This window comes from Nerophis ophidion, linkage group LG06, assembly GCF_033978795.1.
Source record: "Nerophis ophidion isolate RoL-2023_Sa linkage group LG06, RoL_Noph_v1.0, whole genome shotgun sequence".
Taxonomy (NCBI): domain Eukaryota; kingdom Metazoa; phylum Chordata; class Actinopteri; order Syngnathiformes; family Syngnathidae; genus Nerophis; species Nerophis ophidion.
The window spans coordinates 50,735,002-50,752,675 of NC_084616.1; the positions used below are offsets into that span (position 1 = coordinate 50,735,002).

The window sequence follows — 17,674 nt, forward strand, 5'->3', positions numbered from 1 at the left end:
GCTCTGATCAGCTTTCCGCACCAGTTCCAAAACTGCTCTTTTTCGGTCATCTCCAGCCTGGTAGTATTTTTCCACAAACACTCTTGTGTTTGTTCTGGAAATGTACTTCCACATTTAAATTTTTTGTTGTTTGCTATTTTCTCCCCACACAGGTGAACCAACCTCGTCAACAGTAAACGCAACTTAAACTGTTCATGTAGCATTACATGTTTTATTTTCATCAGCAATGTTTCTCTTTTTGATCTGTCCATTGCTAATTTACTGGGGGTTGACCACTACAAACAATGCTTGGCAGCAAAAGGTGACACATCGGGGGTGTTACGTAAATTTCGAGAGACAAAATATTGCAAGATCACAAACTCTAAAATAATAACGGCAACATTAAAATAGACTAACTATCCATCCATCCATCCATTTCCTACCGCTTATTCCCTATGGGGTCACGAGGGGCGCTGGTGCCTATCTCAGCTACAATCGGGTGGAAGGCGATGTACACCCTGGACAAGTCGCCACCTCATCGCAGGGCCAACCCATTAAATAAAATAAATTAGAATTAAATAGCCATTATTGATTGACATTTTTTTAAAGCCAAAGGCAGTCAGGCTGGAGGAATAAAAGAGCCGCATGCGGCTCCAGAGCCGTGGATTGCAGATTCCTGCAATAGGCCAAATGTTAAACCAAAATGTTCACTCAAATTGCTCAATCTTCATGTTGAATTTATTAGATCCAAAGGTTAAACTTAAATCCAAATGTTAAATCTAAATGTCTCCCCGGGTTTAAAGCCAAATATTTAGAAAGTATACAAGTATCGCACCATTCCCACAGTAGTCAGCGTGCACAGACCCGCCCACACCTCTGACTGCCTGTGTTCAAGCCTGTGAAAACAGTTCATGTTGTTAAAATATTTAGCGCCAAACCTGGTGTGTTGCACAAAGAAATTAAAAAAATTAAAATAACAAAGTTGAAAGCTTTACTTCCGAGGTCAGATGTCATGAATGTAGTCGAGGAAAATAATGATGCTATCATGTCTTCTCTTGTGTTTGTCTTAGTTATTAAGGTCTACTTCGGTTCCAGCGCTTCTTACCTTTTTCACTTTCTGGTTGCCAAGAGCGCTGATTATTCCCACCTGCCTCTGATTAGTGATCAAGAGAGAGTTTATATACCTGTGTCACCCTGCCCTCTGTGCGGGATCAATGTTTGCATTATTTGTACTGGATTGCATGTCACGATTTACTTTTCATCTTTGTGCTATGTTAAGTTTGACCATGTTAGGCTAAGAGCTCTACAATATTTTTTCCTTGTGATTGGATTAAATACTAATTTTACCTGCAAGCTGCCTGCTGTCCTTCGTTTTTTAGTGCGGATAAATATTTTGCTTTTCCGGTTGACCTATGACGTTACACTAGCCGCCGTGGGTCCTTACAAGTTACCAGCCTAGCTCTGTGGTATGTGATGTATGCTATGACATCATCAAATGGCTGTGCTGATGTTAAATATCAAACAGAAATGATCTTATATTGCGCTGTGAACATGACGCTTCCAAGAATGTATCTGAGCGGAGGCACGTCCAAAGCAAAGAAGGATCGGCTGGAGAGTTTTTTCAAAGGAATTTAAATAAGCCCCTTTGTAGACCAGCTGATCTGCCGTCTCTCTTTTCTGCTCTGCCTCCCTCTCCTGCGTGGAGAGGTTATCAGGTGGACCGCTGCTTATGCATCAGTTGGTGACGTTTCTGCGCTGCTGACTTGTCCGCATTCAAGATGATCCCCTGCTGGTGCCTCTATGGACTGGACTCTCACATTATTAACTGTATCCACTTGGCATCCATTGCACCGGTCACCCAAGAGGGGGGTCCTCACATCTGCGGTCCCTTCCAAGGTTTCTTGCTGTCCCCATTGGGTTGAGTTTTTTCTTGCCCTGATTTGGATCTGAGCAGAGTATGCCGTTGTGGTTTACACAGCCTTTTGAGACATTTGTGATTAAGGGATGTGTAAGTAAACTTTGATTGGTTGATTGATTGATGATAAATACCTACTTCATACTCTTCCATCTTATTTGTATTTCGTTCGGGAGTCCGAATTAAGACAGCGTTCTCCATTTCCTTACTTTCTTCAATAAATCCCTGTTTCTTTTTCCTACCATCGATGGGCTTGAAAATGTGTTCTTTTATTTGGTAAAGCAAATAAACAGTCTACTCTTCATTACAATTGTTATTTAGGTTTTTATTGAATGGTTTCCAGGTTATAACCCGCGCGTTGAAACTGGCACAGGCGCGATACAAAGGGTCACCCCTGGTGCACCACCCCACCCTCCCCAAGAGATCTGGTTTACAATCGCATAACCCAGAACTTTTCAAAAACCAAACACGATCGGCTAGAGGTGTTACCATTGTAGAATGCTTATTTAAAGCCAAACTACTCGAGGAATCGGAACAGTGCATGGACACGTACTCAGTATGCATTAATGTATGTGTCCGTACTTCATGGTGGTGACACATATTTTCACTTTAATTTGCTGGAAACAACTCGATTGGGTTTATGCAACAGAAGCCTTTTGAATATAAATAAATCGGGTAGAAAAGTGAATGTTTTACATTTGGCACTCTGTAAATGTTTTTGTGGGAAATTATCCTAATTTTACTTAGATGGGTTGTGAATGTTGTCTGTCTATCTGTGTTGGCCCTGCGATGAGGTGCGACTTGTCCAGGGTGTACCCTGCCTTCCGCCCGATTGTAGCTGAGATAGGCGCCAGCGCCCCCCGCGACCCTGAAAGGGAATAAGCGGTAGGAAATGGATGGATGGATGGATGGATGTTTGTAACTTGCTCTAAGTTACATTTTTCAATCAAAGTTTATTTATATAGCCCGAAATCCCGAGTGTCTCAAAAGGCTGCACAAGCCACAATGACAACCTCAGCTCAGATCCCACATCAGGGCAAGAAAAAACTCAACCCAATGGGATAACAAACGAAAACCCTTGGAGGGGAGCGCAGATGTGCTACCCCCTCCCCCCGCCCCCCCAACCCCCGACCACCAAGCGACCAGTGCAACGGACGCCGAGTGGATCTAGTTAATAGTGTGAGAGTCCAGTCCATAGTGAGGCCAGCAAGGGATCATCTTGAGTGGAGACAGGTCAGCAGCACAGAGATGTCATCAACTGATGCGCAGATGATCAGATGGTCCATCCCGGCTCCCGACTTTGAACAGTTACCGCGTCATCTGTGGTCACCTAATAAACTCTCTACGCAGGAGAGGGGGGTAGAGCAGAAAAGAGACGGCAGATCAACTGGTCTAAAAGGAGGATCTATTTAAAGGCTAGAGTATACAAAGGAGTTTTAAGATGGGACTTAAATGCTTCTACTGAGGTAGCATCTCTAACTGTTACCGGGAGGGCATTCCAGAGTACTGGAGCCCGAATAGAAAATGCTCTATCGCCCGCAGACTTTGTTTGGGCTCTGGGAATCACTAATAAAATGGAGTTCTTTGAACGCAGATTTCTTGCCGGGACATATGGTACAATACAATCAGCAAGATAGACCTTTTTAGTATTTTATACGTAAGTAGTAAAACCTTAAAGTCACATCTTAAGTGCACAGGAAGCCAGTGCTGGTGAGCCAGAATAAGTGTAATATGATCAAACTTTCTTGTGTCAAAAGTCCGAGTTTTTCAAACATATAACTTTTTTGTAATGTCTATATTTTACCCATTACATTAATACCTCGACTCACAAGTGCCCCAACTTAAGAGTGTGACGAGATACGAGCTGTCTGTCTGGGAGAATAATGTTGCAATAAGTTACAAGCAAAAATTTGAGTAAGGAGCCTCCCTACCACTAGGTGGCATCGCAAATGCCACAGAGAATCCTTTAAAATCTGCTCAACATTGCTCGCTAGCATTAGCTAACAGCTAAAACCTGCTTAGTGGTCTGAGATCCGTAGGTCGTGAGTTCAAACTCGGCAGAGTCATACCATAGACTATAAAAATGGGACCCATTACCTCTCTGCGTGGCACTCAGCATCAAGGGCTGGAATTGAGGATTAAATCACCCAATGATTCCTGGGCGCGGCCACTGCTGCTGCTCACTGCTCCCCTGTGGGGATGGGTCAAATGCAGAGGATAATTTCACCGCACCGAGTGTGTGTGTGACAATCATTGGCACTTTAACTTTAACTTTAAAAGCAGTGGGGACTGCTGGTCTTTCAAGAAAAAGAAGCTCATTTTCAGCCTACCTGTGAGTGTTTTGGGACATCAGAGAGGCTCACGCTATCTCTCTAATCCTTCCATCAAGCTTTGCCATTCCTTAACTCTCAGCCAATATGAGTTAATGCTTTTGTTTCGCAAGTTTATAAACAAAGACATTGGCAGCAATGGTTCTGTACAACAAGCGGGATCCAAAAAGCAAACAAAGTAGTGAACAGAAAGAGGTTAAGGCAAGCAACAAAGGACTAGAATATTTACTTTGTGTTTCTTCGTGATAAAACTACATCCCCCTCATGTCCTCCTTTCTCATTTCTCTTGCTCTAGATCTTCTCTTCCTCTCCCCCTTCTCTCTCAGTGTCTGCCTGACCCTGCAGAAATGTGAGGCGATGCACAGCGAATGAATTAGCAGAGCGGAGGCCTCAGATAGTCCTTCATGGATCAGTGAGGCAGGCAGGCAGAGAACACAGACGGAGAAGAGTGCTGGTGAATGGCGGCGAGAGGGATGATGAGAGACGGGAACAAATGAGCGGGATGAAAGGGTTGACAGGTGGGAGAAGGCGAGGTCGGGGGAGAACAAGTGAAGGCGGGGAGTGAGGGGGCATACTTAAAACAGTGAGGCGAGTGCCAGGAGCGCTGGGTGTGATAACAACTAGGAAGGGAAAAGATAAACCAGAGCAGTAAGACGAAGAAGAAGAGAGGAAGAGCAGGGAAGCCTACCAGCATGTGTGACGAGAGCAGAGAGGAAATGGGAGGGGAGGGGGGAAAAAAAGGGATGCGGCAACTAGAAGGAGGTCACCAGTGAGCTCTGGCAGCATTTCGTCAGCGGCCTTTGAAAAATTCGGATGAAAATATTCATACAAAGCGTGTGGACCGGAATGCCAGCCAGCACCAAGCAGGGTGGCAGCAAATGTCCAACAACACATTCAAACACTTTGTGGAGAAGTGGTGAGAAAAGCCTGTAGCAGGAGAGGCCATGTAAGGTACCATTCTCATTTCTGCAGCAGTCTTCATTTCACAACATTATGGCAGAACATCATATTCTGGAGAACAGCAGCACTTCAGCAAACTATAAAAAAGATGGCAACGACGATGGTGAAGTGTGTGGATAAACATAAGGATGGTGATAATCAGGTCATAATGCATGTCATGAAGTGATGAGTTGATATGTGGATGCAAGGAGCAGAACTGAGAGAGTTGCAAGCGGGGTTCTTAAGGTGCAGTGCAACCACAGGGTGGGGAGCTTCCTGCATGTGCGCTCAGAAACACCCACACACCCAGAAAACTGCTTTCAGTTTTAACCAGCAATGCAGACGTCCCCCAACACTGCTCCCGTCCAAAGGCAAAACCTAGTAACTCACTTCTAGCTGATTTTGAGAAAACAAAGGAAAACCAATCTATCTTGATGCTGTCTTACAAAGATCTGCAAAGTCATCAAACGTATAGATGTTTTCTTGAGCTTTCATTTTCTTGCCGATTGAGCCATGGATTGAATCTGCTCTCATGAACGTGTGCCCTTTCTCCAAATATTTAATCACAATCTCGGGTGGGCCCCCATTCTACGTTTGCACATTGGGCAAGAGCTGTGTACAGCCTCCAGTTTTTATTTTGACCTCCACAGTTATCTGCCCAAAAGAGTATGCAAGGGGAAGAATCAAGAACAATACATTTAATGAAGGTCATTGCAATGTCCTGGGCCAATCTTCCAAATATCCCCTCGTGCCATAATATCACATAATCAGGCTGACCGTCGGCCACCATTCGTGCAAATGTCTCATTAAAGACAATAAGGTGACTGACAAAGAAGCTCCGATTGGTCCCTTGAGATACTAGGTTTTTCTGTTATATCTACGCGGTTATGTGGTAGTTGCTAGGTCCGGCCATGCGCGTAACAGCTTACTTACGGAACAAATTACAATATTGCATACACTAATGTAGAGCATATCTCCTAGGAAATCCAAAATTATTATCAGCTCGGTTTTGACCAAAATTGAGTTACTGGGTTTTGCCTTTGGACGGGAGACTGTGCCTCAAAGTTCAGGGCTTTACTCTTATTATATTTCGGAAGTATACTCCACATATGTCTGGCCTAAATTAAGTAAGCAAAAAATGGCTTTACTAACTAAAATTATTAATACTGCTGTACAACTGGCCACCCTGTTAGGTTAAACCAGGGGTGTCCAAAGTGATTTACCAGCCCGTCACACATTCTGCAAAAGTTGCAAAACTGATAGTTGTCATGCCTGTAAATCAGGTTTATGTTTGGTCATGTTATGTTTTGTTTTTGGACGTTCAGTTCTTGCTTTTACACTTCCTAGTTTGTTTTTGTTACCATGACAACTTATTGATTTTCACCTTGCCCTCCTAGTCACGCCCCGGTCCTCAGCTCTCACACCTGTTTCTAATTACCACAGCCAGTATTTAAGTCATTTGTTTTCTGTTCCTCGGCCTGGGAACTTTGCTACCTGCTACTTGCCTGCCTACCTACCTACCTATGCTGCACATCCTTCATGCCCTCGATCACCTGCCCCGCACCTTGCTATTCATGTCCCTTGTTTTTGGTCACAGTAAGTGTTTTGTTTTAGTTGTTCATAGCCATGCCATGGTGCTGTTTTTGTTTATAGTTCATTATTATTCATGCCATTGAGCAAGTGTTTTGGTTTCATGTTTATAGTTATAGCCTCAGTTCTAGTCTTTTGTTTCATAGTCCTGTTTTTGATCCGCCACTAACCGCGCGCTTAGTTTTCCTTGTATTTGTATTATAGTGTGTAAATAAATTAGTCATGTACCTTAATTCACGCCTAGCTCGTCCCAAATTCCCTCTGCGTCGAAGAAGCAAAACAAATCCAAGTCAAAGTCCTGACAATAGTATTACAAAAATAAAAAATAAACATTTAAAACAAGTGGAATGAGGTGAAATCTAATGAGGAAAAAGTGGCAATGTTGACACAAAGCTGCCATGCAGTCGGCAGTTTTTTTTCCTTTTGTCTTTTTTTTTTTTTTTCATTGCTCAAAAAAAAAAGACAAAAATATCTATGTTATAATGAAATAGTACTTAAAAATGATCACTTAAAATGTTATATGTGGAAAAAAATACTGCATATGTTGTGTGGTTGCCATATAAAAACATCAAAGTTTTGACAAAAGATCATGAAACAAACAAAATAATAGTTCAAACTTAAAATCGACAGATATATCAGAAGTTGAACTTGAAATTTAAGTGTTAAAAGTAAAAAAAAAAAATCTAATAAAAATGTATCACTTTATGAGTGGGGAACCTTTAGGATCTCAATATATATTTAGTAGGATTTTATTTAACTTTTCACTGTGTTTACTCAAAACTATTAAATAATTTTAATCAATGGTGTCCTGCATTATTGATCTTTGAGGGCTTTAATTGCTAAATAAAGGAACTCTCCTGAAGGAAACAATAAAGTACTATCTATCTATCTATCTATCTATCTATCTAAATACTGCATATTTCAGTTTTACTATAAAAAACAAAGTTGTCAATGGCAGAAAAGGCATAAAACCTTATTTGTTTTACTTTATATCAACCTTAAGTTGATATAGAGATTTACTGTAACCATTAAATAAAAAATTATAATAACAAATTGACTTATTCTTAACATTTTAGTGACTGAGACCCTCTATGCTCCTCAGGAGCCCTAAGGATTAAAAAAAATTCCATATATTTTCTTATGGTTTGAAAATGAAAAATATCAAAATGGCCCCTGCATGCTTACATTTTTCTGTGTGCGGCCCTCTGTGGAAAAAGTTTGGACACCCCTGGGTTAAACCAATCAGAGCGGCTCAGCATCGTGACCATTGGTTGGCCTGGCTTCAGCCACCTTTACTGTATTGGATTAGAAGAATTTAAAGGTGACCAAGTGGCTGTTATTTTATGTCTGGAAGGCTCTCATAATGTTCAAAACAGTAACAGTTCTACAATAACTTCAGCTTTGTAGAAATTAATTTACGGTTAGGCCCGGAAATAATTAACAGCAATACATGACGAATTAATGTACAATTAGTGTCCTTTAATTACTGTCACTTTTGGGGCAGTCTACAACAAACATAAGGCCCACTTTATGCACATTTAAAAAGCACCTTAAGTTCTTAGTCATGTTACATAACTTTTGTTTTATTTCTTATTTATTTTAATGTTTGCAAACTTATTTTCCTCAGCATGCTTTAGCACTATATTTTAGAGTGGGTTACTTACAGTCATTACCAAAGTAAGTGATTGTTCATTAATGTGCACTGCCCCAAATAAATAAAATATAAATACACCAAACATCAGTCAAATCTGGATGATTTTTCCTTCACTGAAAATATAGAAAAAGTTCAATGATTATTTCTTTGCCAAAAATAAAAATGTTAATATGATTAAGATTTATCATTTAGAAATCTTCACAACTCAAACCCAACCTGGTTTCAATTGAATTGAATTCAATTCAATTAAGAAGCAAACAGGGTATTAAATGAGCTACAATTTTAAGTTAAACACAACATCATAGTTGAAAAAAAACATATACATACATACAGAACTATGTGCGAGTAGGCAAATATTAGATCATAAATTGATTCGAGGTATATGGCACATAATAAGATGACAGATTAAAAATATACTAGAGCTATATAAATGATATATTATCCATCCCATCCCATCCATTTTCTAGGGCTTGTCCCTTTCAGGGTCGCGGGCGGAAGGCGGTGTACACCCTGGACAAGTTGCCACCTCATCGCAGGGCCAACACAGATAAACAGACAACATTCACACTGACATTCACACACTTGAGCCATTGTAACAAAAAAGAAGAAAAACCGTCTAGTTATCTATATGTGTCATTTGTGTCAGCTTTGAGCTATAGGTGACAAAGTGTATTATTATTTGTTTTAAAATTTCAGCTTTTTATTGTCTGTAAGAATAATAATAAAGTGACTGTAGTGCATGAAGTCTGTGGTTAGCATAATAAGAAAAAGTCTTTGGGGTTAGTTAGGAGCAGGTGGACGGGGTAGTAGGAGGATCAGCCCTAGGGACAAAGGCTGCAGTAAGAACAAGGAAGCTATCAAGGGGAGTCTCAAACTCTGGAGCGTGTGAGGGGTCCTGCATGATCCGACCTGCTAACTCGAGCCTCTGCTGCTCGTAGATGGTAGAATGAGTCCTTACAGAAAGTGCAATGATTTTAGAACAGACTTTGACCGTGTTCTGGAGGCTATTGGAGTGGAACCAGCAGGTTAAGGAGAATGTGATGATGGTCTGTATGAAGAAGTAGTAGAAAGTCAGGAGGATGTTCTTGCTGACTTCGAAGGAATTGAGTTTTCTAAATAATTATTTTCGTTACTGGTAATCAATCAATCCAAAAATCCTAGTACCAACACCTTTTGAGATAAGAGCCAATGTGACAGAATTGTGAAATTCTGTCATTATATTCATAAAAATGATGGATCAGGAAGGGGTTACAAAAATATTTGTGGAAAAATGTAATATTAAGCACCTTGTCATTCATAAAGGAAAATACCGCATAAGCTTTTTTATTCAGATCCACTCCTACCACGGATTGCGGGCCCGACCCGACGCACAGTGCGTGTTCTGCTAATGGTGCTTCAAAAATAAGCAGCTTTAGTGTGTAAAAAGTGTGGCTATTCTGTTGTCAATTCCCGTCAGTCACCGAAAAATAAACGTACATGTTAGCATTCTCTTTTAATTCACAAAAGACAAGTAGATCTCTGAGTGGGCAGGACAGAGGGGTTCGTACTGCTATCTTGTGCAAGAACATTTTAAGTTTGCATGTTTTCATGTCCTGCGATGAGATGGCGACTTGTCCAGGGTGTACCCCACCTACCGCCCGAATGCACCTGAGATAGGCTCCAGCGACCCCCCGCAACCCTAAAGGGTAAAAGCGGTAGAAAATGGATGGATGGGATGTTTTCATGTCACCACTTGACCTTGCACAGGATAATATGTACTGTACATACAGTACATACAGGGGGGGGGGGGGGGGGGCGCATATTTCCTTTTAGTGCAGATGAATATATTGCGTTTCTGGCTGACCTATGACATCACATCAGAAAAAGGCATCTTTGCGGCTCCTGACAAATCTACAGTGTAGTTCTTGTTTCATGAAAACCAAAACACTGCCAGTAAGTTGTGGTATTGAAAACAAATGTCAATGTAGAAAAAGTTGTATTGGCACTGGAAGTGTTGGATTCATAACATGTTGAATTGAATGAACAAAATACAAACACTGAAAAAAAAAAACATTTTTGGTCGAGATTTTGTTGTCTTATGACATTCTTTTTTGCTCTACCTGTAAACATTTTTACGTGGACTTAAACTTACAGGTAAAACACCATAGAAGAATATTTGTTTTAATACAACTCTTGCATTGGATTGTTTAGGTGAACTTAATGTTTTGGCTGTAAAATATCTGAAATTTTACACTCGGGCCTGATCTGCTAATGGTTTGCGTCTCTAAAAGGTGCAACATAGAGAGCGTAATCAATTTAGAGTTTAAGGCTAAAACTGTTTTGCAGCTGCTGTTTTGCATCTACATTTAGCACATTTCAAATGTGCTTGCACACTTATGTCACGCATTGTGATGCGCGAGGTGTCACCCCAAGATGCAAAAGGACCCGGACAAGCAGGATTTGCAGGTAAGAGCTAGTTTTAATACAAAAAGGATAAAATAACACTCGTACAAAAGGAAAAGAACATGCGTGCCTACGCACGGGAAGCTAATGCTAATACTTAGCAAGGACTCCAAAATAACACGTGCCGAGCGCACGGAAGCTAAGTCGTAACTTAGCAAAGGTATATAAAGCAGAGAAGCAAACGTGATAGTTGCATGAGGCAAACTACGAACCAAGGACGAACTGAGGTAGAATGCAGGTTTAAATACTAAAGCAAACAATTGTCAACAGGTGTGCGTAAAAAGCATAGCAGATGGAACAAATCAAGTAACCATGGTGACAAGATGAAACAGGAAGTGCTCAAACGAAGGGATCGGAAGAGTCCAAAAAATAATCAAAACATACAAAAGGACTCAAGAACAAAAACTATGTCTGATCCGGGAGGCGGATCGTGACAACTTATGCAGAAATGCCTGAGAGAAAGGAAGAGATGGCGCTGCAGAGACAGACGATGGCGAGAGAATCCTTTGTCCATATTAGTACTGTCATGAATAAAAAAAATAGAGCCATCGCTTAGTCAGCAATATAATTGTAAAAATGCTTAGCTGGTGGATGACTTAAAGGGAAACTGCAATTTTTCGGGGGAATTTTGCCTATTGTTCAAAATCGCAATGAGCGTTTTTTTTATCATCTTTAAAATCCTAAAAAAAAAAAGACGGGTGTTCCTGTCTCTTATAAAGATTGTGAATAGGCACCCCCCCCCCCCCCCCAAAAAAAAAAACACACAAAAAAAACAACTAAAGGGCAGTTCTTGATTAAAACTAATTACATTTGATTTAAATTGATTTTTTAATTGATTTATAAAAAATATATATTATATGCAGACCTAGGCAGATTTACAGGATTTCATCAGCTGAAAACCAACATTAGAAAAAGTGTGGTGATTTAGATTTTTTTTGGGTGATTTTTTTTTTTTACAGTGTAAGAAAAGAGTGCTGCAACCTATCAGATAACAATTCCCGACCCCAAAAAAGCCCCAGTAGTGCTCAACACAGGATTACAAAATCAGACGTCCATGCAATTTTCCTAATCGTATGCTGTCAGAGATCCACGTGGAAGCTGTGCCTCTCATGTTCTCGCACACTTTCAGTTTCTGTCATAATACAGTATTACAAGTAGAATGTCATAAGAATGGTTATTTCGTAAAAAATAAACAAATTCTATATTTTAGGTGCATGCCATTTTACAAACGTTTAACCCTTAAGGTCCTTCAAAGTCACTCATGGATTTGTGAAAGGTTACTTTCCGCCCCAAAGGTGGTAAGAATATCTTTATTAAACTAAACCCCATGCTCACAATATATGTTTTTTGTTTTTATAAACAATAGAGAATTATATTGTGCAATATACATTTTTTATGCTGTATAGATACATGTATATTTTTATATTGGACATCACTGGTATCGACTGATGACCCCGGACAACTGGAAGCATCTACAGTTCATGGGATGCCAACATACCTCTAAAACTAAACTTTAGAGTAGGGATTGACCAAAAATCGGTCGGGCAGATATTTGGCATTTTGACGTATATCTACATCAGCCTTCTTTTATCAGTATCGGCCAGTATACATTTTTTTACAATTACAACAGAAATACATCACTATATCCTATTGTGCAGGGAGGGTGTGATCAGTGCGCTGCAGGAGCAAAGGTCACTGCCTCTGTCAATGGTGTTGAAGGCGGAGCACCAGCGACTAGGGGCGAGACACAGCTGGCAGGTGATTAGATTTCACAGGTGTTATGTGTTAATCTAATCAGCTGTTGGAGAAACTGGAACGAAAGACATCTGAAAAGATTGTACTGAAAAGATTGTGCTTGGCATCGCATGCTGATTAAAACTCTGTTAAAACGGCACGCCTGGCTTCTGTGGCGTGGTGTCCATAGAAAGGGTAGGGAACGACCTCCACAACTATATCTACACATATGATAGCACTATTTAGTATAAAAAATTGTGATAAGCACAAAGTAAGTTAGTAGTAATAACCGGTGCTGATTTGCCGTGGTCAGGCGGCCTCAAACCCACCCCACTCTCCCTCTCTGTGGAGGGCCGATCGACGATCAAGAGCACATCTCTTCAGCTACAGAACGAGGATTTCCAGTTTTTGTCCTTCTTTGCTGACATTTCTTCTTTCCCTCCAAAAGATGCACCCGACGATGACACAGCCATCGTCGAGTGCATCAGGGACGGCAGAGAGGAGGAGTTTCGGAACCTGGTGAGGGACTTTGTTCTCTGGTGCCACACAAACCTCTTGCAGCTCAATCCATCAAAGATGAAGGAGCTGGTCATTGACTTTGGGAGGTCGAGTCCACGGTCACAACCTATTGTGATCGAGGGAGTTGAGGTACAGACTGTGGACGCGTTCAAGTACCTCGGGGTTTGGGTGGACAATAAGCTGGACTGGACTGTCGCAGCTCACTGCAGGGTAGTTCTCCCGAAATGCAGAACGGACAACTCCGGACAAAGCGTGACGGTAGGAGTATGATTGTCACACCCGGACATGGATTATTTTTGCTTCGATGCATGGAGAATACGGGACGAGCCAGATGTGACTGTGAGTACATAATTGTTTATTTGGAATACTAAATACAAAAATAAACAAACTAAGGGCGCTCACAAAGAGGTACAAAACTTGGCTACAAAAATACAAACAGGAAAACAAAACAACTGCTCGATGGCACGAAAGACAATGAACTAAAGTTAAACGTGCACTGTGGCAGAACTATGAATAACTAACACAAAAACACTTACTGTGACCGGTACAAGGGGCATGGATAGCAAGGTAATCGAGGGTGCGTGAAGGTATGACGGCATGAGGCAGAATGCAAAAATCCCAGACTGATGGACAGAAAGAAAATGACTTAAGTAGTGGCTGTGATAATCAGGAACAGGTGCGGGACTGAGGGCAGGTGCGTGGCTAGGAGGGCAAGGTGAAAATCAATGAGTTAGTTGTCATGGTAACAAAAACAAACCAGGAAGTGAAAAAAACAGAACAAGAGTCCAGAAAACAAAACAAAACATGATCAAACATAAAACCAGATTTACAGGCGTGACAATGATTTATTGTTATAAATCATAGCTTAAACCAAAAAACAGGAAACAAGTAAAAGGAAAGCATGCCGTTCGCACGAGAAACTAAAGTACCACAACTTAGCACTGGAATCATGAACAAGGAAACTTACTAGCTGTGGGATGAACAAACAAGACTTACTTGGACCAGGCATGAAGCGAACAATGACACCAGGCCGACTGACTGGCAAAGGCAGGCTTAAATAATGCCTCTGATTAGACACAGGTGAGCATCCCGGACACCAGAGACAGGTGAAAACAACAAGCAGCCGTGGCAACAAAACCCAACTCAGATGTGTCATAAACAGGAACTAAAACAGTACAAAACTAACAGAAAAAATCAAAAAACGTACCACGGGTCATGACAATTTTAGAGTTCCTCACACGGAAACTGCAATATTTTAAATCCATAAACTGCTATTAAATTGATTAGCATGCAAATCTCATATTCTTTTAAACAATTTTCAGTGGATGTTGATGCTACTCGCAGACACCTTTAATAAAAGTGTTTGTGAAATATCTTTTAGTGCCACATAAAACATTATGTCGCTACTAGTCTGTATTGAAAAAATATGTTTAAAAAAACAGCAACTTAAAGCCTCATCCAGCTGTTTACTGATGTATAATATTCATTTTAGATACATTTTACTGCAAATGAATATCGGCTCCAAATATCGTTTTTCGGCCCACCTGACTACTAATAATCGTTATTGTTATCAGTCCTGAGATAACATATTGATTGATCGCTACTTAAGAGTTTTACAAAGTTCATCATAGGGATAGTCTCTGGCACATTACATTTGAAGGAAAATGAGAAATCACATTATATCCAGCGGGGTATTGGTTGGGCTGTGCATGACAACATGCAGCAACATGAAGCTGAGAGGGCAAAAAAAATGCAAGAGAGGCAGTGGTGCTGGGTGGGAGTGGAGGGGGGGAGGGTGTTGTGGCTTAACCCTCTGACATTTTTGCCATCAGCATCAATGCCTATCTCTAAGCTCCAAGCACCGTCACACACACACATACACACACACACACACACACACACAAACACACACACACACATAAACACACACACAAACACACACACACACACACACACACACACACACGCACACACACACACACACACACAGGCTTGCTGGGGACTTAAACCACCGACGACAACCCCGTAGAAATAAAGTTTGCAGTGTCTATCCCAGAATGACCTTTCACAAAGTGACACAACACATAGTAAACATTAAAGCCTATTAGTCCCATTGAATTAAATTACATTTGACAGTGCTAGTATCTTATGGTTGGTGTTTGTCAATAAACCAAACAATTAAAAGAACACTATGATACAATTTTTGTTCAAAATATATATTTTTTCCTTTTGAGAAAACTTATAATATAGTCCATCGAATAGGCAGAGATTTTTGTCAATGTCATTTTGCAGCTCTGAATGACATGTCCTTTAATGTTATGAACACGTTCTCTTCACTCTGTTCTAACATAATCCCACTGGAACAGACTCACTGCTGTAAACACTCTCTAGAGCCGCAAACATAGTCTGGCACTCAAACTAGTCCCCAATAAATGCTCTACTTCTTTGTGTGTGAAGTGCTGCCTGCAGACTGCCTGATAGGAGTAAGAATCCTGTTCTCGAAATGTTGGTGTTTATTGGGGAATTAACCATTTGTTGACTTTAAGTGCTTAACCAAAATAGACCCTATTTGAGTACTGCAGTCTCCCAGTTAATTAAACATTAATGAATGATAATAATGAACAATAAACCCCACCGCCCCATCCAAAAAACAAACAAACAAAAAAAAAACTTAAATTAATGCGATAAAAAACAAGCAACCAGTCCTATCTGTTTGCCAAAGTTCCCTGGCATAAACTTTAGCTCAGTGGTTCTCAACCTTTTTTCAATGATGTACCCCCTGTGAACATTTTTTTAATTCAATTACCCCCTAATCAGAGCAAAGCATTTTTGGGTGAAAAAAAGAGATAAAGAAGTAAAATACAGCACTATGTCATCAGTTTCTGATTTATTAAATTGTATATAGTGCAAAATATTGCTCATTTGTAGTGGTCTTTCTTTAACTATTGTCAGGACTGTGACTTGGATTTGTTTCGCTTCCTCCTCGTAAAGGATAATTTGCACGAGCGAGACGTGAGTGTAAGTACATGTTTAATTTATTAAACACTAAATACAAAAATAAGCAAACAAAGGGCGCTCACAAGGAGGTACTAATACTACACTACAAAATACAAACATGAAACAAAAACACTTGCTCGATGGCATGAATAATGAACTATAAACAAAACTAGCACAGTGGCATGACTATATACAAAAAACAAACTAAACAAGTGTGATATAACAAAACTAAAAACTTAGTTGACATGAGCACGAGGGAAATAGCATGGCTTGGCATCAAGGGATTGAGGAATACGTAAGTATGTAGGTAGGTAGTAAGGTACAAAGTTCCCAGGCCGGTGAACAGAAAACAAATTATTTAAATAGTGGCTATGGTGATGAGAAACAGGTGTGGGGCTGAGGGTAGGGGCGTTACTTGGAGACCAGGTGGAAACTAATGCGTGACTATGGAAACAAACAAAACCAGGAAGTGCTAAACGGGAAACAAGAGTCCAAAAACAAAATAAACATGATCAAACATAAACCTAATTTACAGGCATGACAACTATTTGGAAAAAAAGATATAAAAATAACTAAAAACTTGTTGAAAAATAAAAAATTGATTGAATTATAAATAAAGTTTTCTACACATAGAAGTAATCATCAACTTAAAAAGACCTCTTTGGGGATTGTAATAGAAATCCATCTGGATTCATGAACTTAATTCTAAGGATTTCTTCACAAAAAAAGAAATCTTTAACATCAATATTTATGGAACAAAAAATCTAGCTGTCAACACTGAATATTGCATTGTTGCATTTCTTTTCATATGTAAGTTCATATTTTGTTGAAATATTACTCAATAAATACATTTATAAAGGATTTTTGAATTATTGCTATTTTTAGAATATTTTTTAAAATCTTACATACGCCTTGGCATACCTTCAAGCACCCCCAGGGGTACGCGTACCCTCCATTTGAGAACCACTGCTCTAGCTCACTTATCACCAGGAAATGAATGCATTAATATATGATTTCATATTATTGCTCCTCATATGCATAATTTATACAATTCTTATAACACACTCTGTCTTGTTTTTATTCTGTCAGTTGAGCATTGGTACATATTGCTAATCTACTAGCAAACTAGAGATGTGCGTGTGAATAAATTATGGATCATGTTACATAAGTCTGCACTTAAATGATAGTAGAATGGTTTTTGCTTATTTAAAGGGCCCCTCTGATGCTGACAACATTTGCACTAATTTTACACTTCTGGAACTAAAAATAATGAGCACAGATAACGGTGCCCCAAATTAGTAGTGTTTTAGGCTTGTGTTCTAACCAGTTTAAGCACATTTTGGAACGCCTACTTTTAGCTCCAAAATGTGGGCGTCCTCTATCAGCCTGCTGATAGTGTACGGGAGTATCACAACTTTGGAGATGGTGACACCCCGGACAAGGACTAGATCTATCGTATTACCGTTGTGATGTGTGGGTTCATTTATTATTTGTGTAAGACCACAGCTATCAATTATAGTCTGGAACGGCATTCATGGAGGGTCTGACGGGGTATTCAAATGGATATTAAAATCC

At 40.1% G+C, this 17,674-nt stretch overlaps 1 protein-coding gene across 4 annotated transcripts in view; it reads right to left on the reverse strand.

The window, feature by feature from the left end:
* Positions 1–17,674, reverse strand: part of LOC133554890 (uncharacterized) — a 113,809-nt gene that overhangs the window by 39,109 nt on the left and 57,026 nt on the right. The window contains exon 1 of one of the 4 annotated variants that reach the window (XM_061904147.1): positions 1,085–1,123. The exons of the other annotated variants lie outside the window; for them this stretch is intronic. The gene's annotated coding sequence lies outside the window, so the exon portion shown is untranslated. Of the gene's footprint in view, positions 1–1,084; positions 1,124–17,674 lie in introns of those variants that run through there. 4 annotated transcript variants of the gene reach the window in all.